The sequence below is a fragment of the Lissotriton helveticus genome, chromosome 3_1 (assembly GCF_964261635.1).
Source record: "Lissotriton helveticus chromosome 3_1, aLisHel1.1, whole genome shotgun sequence".
Taxonomy (NCBI): domain Eukaryota; kingdom Metazoa; phylum Chordata; class Amphibia; order Caudata; family Salamandridae; genus Lissotriton; species Lissotriton helveticus.
The window spans coordinates 85,539,398-85,545,397 of NC_136061.1; the positions used below are offsets into that span (position 1 = coordinate 85,539,398).

The 6,000-nt window shown below is 43.4% G+C and overlaps 1 long non-coding RNA gene across 1 annotated transcript in view; it reads left to right on the forward strand.

Annotated features, from left to right (window-relative positions):
- Positions 1-5,468, forward strand: part of LOC144824419 (uncharacterized) — a 34,372-nt gene extending 28,904 nt beyond the window's left edge. The window contains exons 2-3 of the long non-coding RNA XR_013608940.1: positions 4,720-4,815; positions 5,301-5,468. This is a non-coding gene — a long non-coding RNA (uncharacterized LOC144824419). The remainder of the gene's footprint in view (positions 1-4,719; positions 4,816-5,300) is intronic.
- The last annotated feature ends 532 nt before the right edge of the window (positions 5,469-6,000 follow it).

Genomic DNA, 6,000 nt, shown 5'->3' on the forward strand with positions numbered 1-6,000 from the left:
CAAATCCGCCGAAATCGCGGTCGCCATCCGCTCGATTCGCTCGGGGAAGGCCTCGGGCCCTGATGGGCTCCCCATTGAGCTTTACAAGCTCCGTCCGGAGGGGCTGGCGCCGTATCTACGGTCGATGTTTTTAGAATCACTGGAGACGGGCTCTCTTCCTCCTGATCAGAGATTGGCCTCCATAGTGGTTATCCATAAGGAAGGTAAGCCACGTGACCGTTGCGACTCCTTCAGGCCTATTTCTCTGATAAATGCTGAACCGAAGATCCTGGCCAAAGTGCTCGCCAATCGTTTGGTATCTGTTATAAGCGATCTGGTTCACCCGGACGAGTCCGGATTTATACCACATTGCAATACGGCACTTAACCTTCGGCGCCTGCATGGAGTCCTTGCACGAGCGGAAACTTTGCGTGAACCGGCCATCTTGGCGTCTTTGGACGCCACCATGGCGTTTGATACGCTTGAGTGGCCTTATCTTTGGGCGGTTCTCTCTAAATTCAGTTTCGGACCCGCTTTTATTAGCTGGGTGAAATTGCTCTACACTGACCCTTTAGCCCAAGTAGTGGTGAATGGGCGTGTTTCGACCTCCTTTGCTCTCGGTAGGGGAACGCGTCAGTGCTGCCCTTTGTCCCCACTCTTGTTTGCCCTCGCTTTGGAGCCGCTGGCGGCTTGGTTGAGATGGGAGCCATCTTTGAGGGGCATTAGATGGACTCCGGAGTTTGAGGATCGCGTATCTCTGTACGCAGACGATATACTCTTGTACCTTACGTCGCCTCGGAAGTCGTTGATCGTCCTTTTCGACGTTTTGACTTCTTTCCGTAAAAACTCCGGTCTTGTCATCAACTGGTCGAAGTCTTGCATTAATGTCCTCTCCGGCGAGGCTCCTCTCCTGCCACGTGGCTGTCCTATCTCGGTGGCGCTGGAAGGATTCAAGTACCTGGGAATCTTTATCACCTTGGACCCTGTGCTTCGATATGAGTGCAATTTGCTGCCCCCTCTCCAGCGTCTCCGTGCTGATGTTGTAGCGTGGGGTAGGCTCCCTCTCTCTCCTCTGGGACGATCGGCGTTGTTTAAGATGATGTCGCTCCTCCGATTTCTTTATGCGCTTCAAAACACGCTTGACATTGTACCAGCCGGTTACTTTCGGGAGATTGACAGTCTACAGCGACGATTGATATGGGAGGGCCGTTCTCGTATCGCCCTTTCGAAGCTGACGCTCCCTTGGTACGATGGGGGCATCGCGCTCCCGGACATCCGTCGCTACTATTGGGCCTCTCAGCTGGGGGCCATAAACCACGGCACTTACGCTCCTTCGCCGAACCCGGCCTTTGCGATGGATAAATGGCTGCTACCTGGTGGAGATTACAACAGGGCTCTATACGCGAAGTCTGCCGGCGGATCTCTTACAGGACCCACCAAAACAGCGGTACAGGTGTGGTATCGTGCTACAGCGGCCACGGGATGGGCCGACAAGCCTACCCGTGCTACTACGCTTTATGCTTCGGATAAGCTTGGCTCCCTCTGGCAGTCGAAGGGTTTTGATAGGTGGGACATGATTGGAATCAGCAGGGTCGATGATGTGTGGATCAAGGGTAGAGTCAAGACGTTTGAGGAACTGAAGGTTGAGTACGACCTGAATGATAGGGAATCCTTTCGGTATGCGCAAATCCGGCATGCGGTCCTGTCTGTTTTTCCCCTGGGTTCGGACATTCCGGAGGCGTCCCCGCTTGAAGATCGGATACTGGATGGGCATGTCCCTGATAGCACGATCTCGCTCATATATAAAAAATTAATTAATACCAGGATTGACCTGCTGGATAACCTTCGAGAGTTATGGACTAGAGTGATGGTCTAGAACTCGATGACGAAGACTGGCAGGCTGCGATCTCTTCTCCGAAGGAGGTGGCTATCCCGGCGCGCCTCCGGTTTGTCCAGCTCAAAATTCTACATAGGGTGTATGTGACTGGTCCACGTCTGGTACGCATGGGGTTCTCGGCGGATGGATTGTGCAGGCGTGGCTGTGGTATGGTGGGCACGTTTCTCCATATTATTTGGGAATGTCCTGCTGTGCTACGCTACTGGACTTGCGTGCATGATGTTATGAGTGAGGTCACGGGTGTGCAGTTAATGCCTGAAGCGCGGAGATGTTTGCTGAATGTCTGGGAGCCGAATGACTATAATCAGGCGCAGCTTCGATGGGTGACCTTGGGTAACATGATTGCCAAGAGGGATATTGCTCAGCTGTGGGGCGCTCAGAGGCCACCGACAATTCTGGTGTGGCAACAAAACATGGACTGGTGCATGTTTAGAGAAAAGACTGTTTATGTTTCCCGTGGCAAGCCCCGCAAATGGGGGAAAATCTGGACTCAATGGAACACATACCGTGGCGATATATGTACTCCCCCTTTTCCGGAATTTAATACCGACCTGTCTTCCTCCCAACCTGATGTTTCCTCCGCAGGAATTTAGATATTTTGTTTACTTCTGGTCTCCTTCCCCCCCCCCCAATCTCACTGTATGCTCTGATGTTTGATTTATGTCTGTACCCCCCCCCCCCCCGGGCAACGTGGTGACACATTTGTATCGTAATGCCTTGTTTTTGTTTTGTTTCTCTGTTTTCTTGTTCTTTGAATTCAATAAACAGATTTTTTTAAAAAAACACTGTTACAGCAGCACGGTAGGGACATTCTCTATATAAAGATATATACATATATATATATTCCTTCGAATCTTCTAGCCCTTTGGTTCCCTTCTGGCAGAAGTCACAGCACAGCAGCAGGTAAGTTTTCAAAAGTTCCTTTTTATTTTTTCACACCATGTGCAAAATAACGTGCAAATAGGACGGCACGCTAATACACTTGAAAGAACATTGCAACAATAGGCATTACTTGGCGCTGCATCAACACTGTTACAGCAGCACGGTAGGGACACTCTCTATATAAAGATATATACATATATATATATATATATATATCCAAGAAAGAAGTGACTCAAACAGATAGATTCACCAAAGAACAAAAATATATTTCCACTACAACGTTTCAGCTTCCGCCTTCCTCAGGTAGTTTCAAGATGGTAAGCTCAGTGGCTGCACAGATGACACAGCTGAATTTTCAAAAAGCATCATGAGTAAAGATTCCATTTAGAATGTGGAATCAATGCAGTCCTGAAAGTTCTTGAGATATGCAGTAATCAGGTTGTATTGTCAGTAATATTCAGTCCATCTGGATGCAATGGTTTTAAACAGTACATCCAGAAGTTTTCCCTGTAGTCCAGTAGTTCTTCCTTTGAGACATGTTCCACGGGGGAAAATCTTCAAATCTGATAGTGAATGATCCACAAGTTTAAAATGATTGGCTACAGGCTGGTCAATTTTCTTATTAATTATTGCTGATTTGTGGTTCCTGGATCGTGTGCGGAGGTCATTCACTGTTTGGCCTACATATTGTTTTTTACAGCTTTGCCGTTGGCACTGAATCACATAAATAATGCATGTTGAGCGACATGTAAGATGCTGCCTTATTGCATAGGTCCTTCTGGTAACATAACTAGTAACTGATGATGTTTGTAAAAGGTATTCACACGTGATGCACCTTTTAGAGTCACAGCAATGAACCCCTGCATTTGTTATAGCTTGCTTGAGTTCAGCTCTCACAATAAGAGATCGTAAATTTGGAGCTCTGCGGTAAGCAATGACTGGCGGTTTTGGAAAAACCTTTTGCAATTTTTCACAAGTAAGGGAAATGTTTTTTGCATTATATATATATGCAGTTGGGAGCTGATGGATGATAGTCAACTGCAAATGGAGTTCTGTCACTTTTGTTTCTGGCGTTGGTATTCCAAATAAGTACTTCTCTGGGTAACTGCAAAGACTTGTCAATTTGTTGCTGTATGATATGCAGAGGATAGCCTCGCGTTCTAAATAATGTATCAAGCTCCTGTAAATGGTCTTTACAGGTTTCCTCATTGCTGCAGATGCGTCTTATTCTGAGTGCTTGGCTGTAGATGATGTTCAGTTTAGTGTGATGAGGGTGACATGAAGTCCAGTTTAGATACAAATGAGCATCTGTAGGCTTGTGGTACAGATCAGTTGTAATTTTGTGTTCATGAATGGTGACTAGCACATCCAGAAAAGGGAGATGATGCTTCTGTTTGGTATTGCTGCTGGTAAATTTGATGGTAGGATGGATATTGTTGATATTAGCTGTAAATTGTTCCAATGTTCTACTTCCTGCATTCCATATTATAAATATGTCATCAATGTATCGTACCCATACCAGTGGTTTGATGTTAGAAGTAGCAAGTATACTGTTCTCTAGTTTGCCCATGAAGATATTTGCATAGGATGGAGCCATCCGAGTACCCATGGAAGTACCTTGTATCTGCAGATAGTGTTTACCATTGAATGTAAAATTGTTGGATTTAAGGATAACTCTAGCAAAGTTGGTAAACACATTTGTTGATGGTTTTTTCACAGTTCTTTTACTAAGAGCTTCAGATAACACCATAAGCCCATCCTCATGTGGTATATTGGTGTATAATGATGTAACATCAAATGTAGCCCCCCCTTTGTTATGCTGTCCGGTTTTACGTTCCGGATGTCTGTGTTTATCAATGGAATGTCTACCTTTCTATAACATTAGTTCTCTGCTCATATATCCCAGAATTTGCACACTACAGGATCTGAGTTTCTGTTCTTTACTATTTTATATATCCTAGGAAAACAACTGTTGTGGCGATTTAGGTATTTTTCGAAATGCCCAAGAACTGATCGTTTGCATCCTGCATACAGTTTCGGTCAAACCTCTAATAATAGTGAGTAATTTGACCGGCATTATATATGTGTAGCTCTAATAAGCATTTATGTAAAAAGGAAAGAGTTCTCACAACCATTATGAATGTCAACTTACTACAGTCATCAATATTATATTTGTGAATATCGAGTTTAATTATTTCAACGCCACAAATTATATTTTTTTATTATATTGTGTATCAGCATTGGCCTATTTTACTAATTTGTGTTTAAACATGTCTGTTTATTTTTTCAATTAATTCATGTAACCTTGAATTCATCATCCCCTCCCTTAGTTTTTGTGCATGGCACAATCTCCATGTTTATGTTTTTATTAAATTGGTTTTGGCAACAAGATATTGGATTTGATATTTTGACAGTGATTACTTAGGCCTTGGTTTATTCTTGTTTATGAATACACGTTTTAGTGTCTTTTTTATGAAATGTATAAATAGTGTAACATGAAGTATAACAGACTGTCTTTCCTTTTTCTATATGTGTGTTTCAGACATCACTACTCCTTGTGACTCCTGAAGAAGGCGTTTTTACGCCGAAACGCGCGTTGAGTCTCACTCCTTTGAGTTTCACTCGCCACAGTGTGCATTTTTATAAAAATTAGTGATATGAATTTGTATTTGTGTATTTTGAATAATAATGTATGATATGCATGTTTTTTAAGCCCTTTGTTTACATCGTGCGGTGATGGTTATGCCATCTACATGTATGATTTTTAACCGTTTCCATTAAAAATATGATCATTTTTAAATCAATTTTTTCTTACTTTAAGTTTTTGCGTCATTGTATATTACTTGTTTGCCATTTGTGTTGACTGCCTAGGGTTTTTGTTCACACAGTAACATCAAATGTAGCCAGAAAAGTATCATCATCAAATGTGTAGGTTTGGTTTAATTTTTCAATAATCTGAAGGAAGTGACTGGTATCTTTAACAAATGATGGAAGTTCCTGTACAATGGGCTGGAGGTGCAGGTCAACAAATAAAGATAGTCTCTCAGTGGCGGTGTCATTGCCAGAGATGATGGGCCGGCCAGGATTGTTCATTTTGTGAATTTTGAGAAGCATATAAAATCTCCCAGGTCTTGGTAGGGGATGAACAAGTATAACTGCTGTTCTTTCATCAATGAGGTTTAAGCACCTGTACCTTACAAGCATGTTTTTAATTTCTTTGTTCAAATCTTCAGTGGGATCAG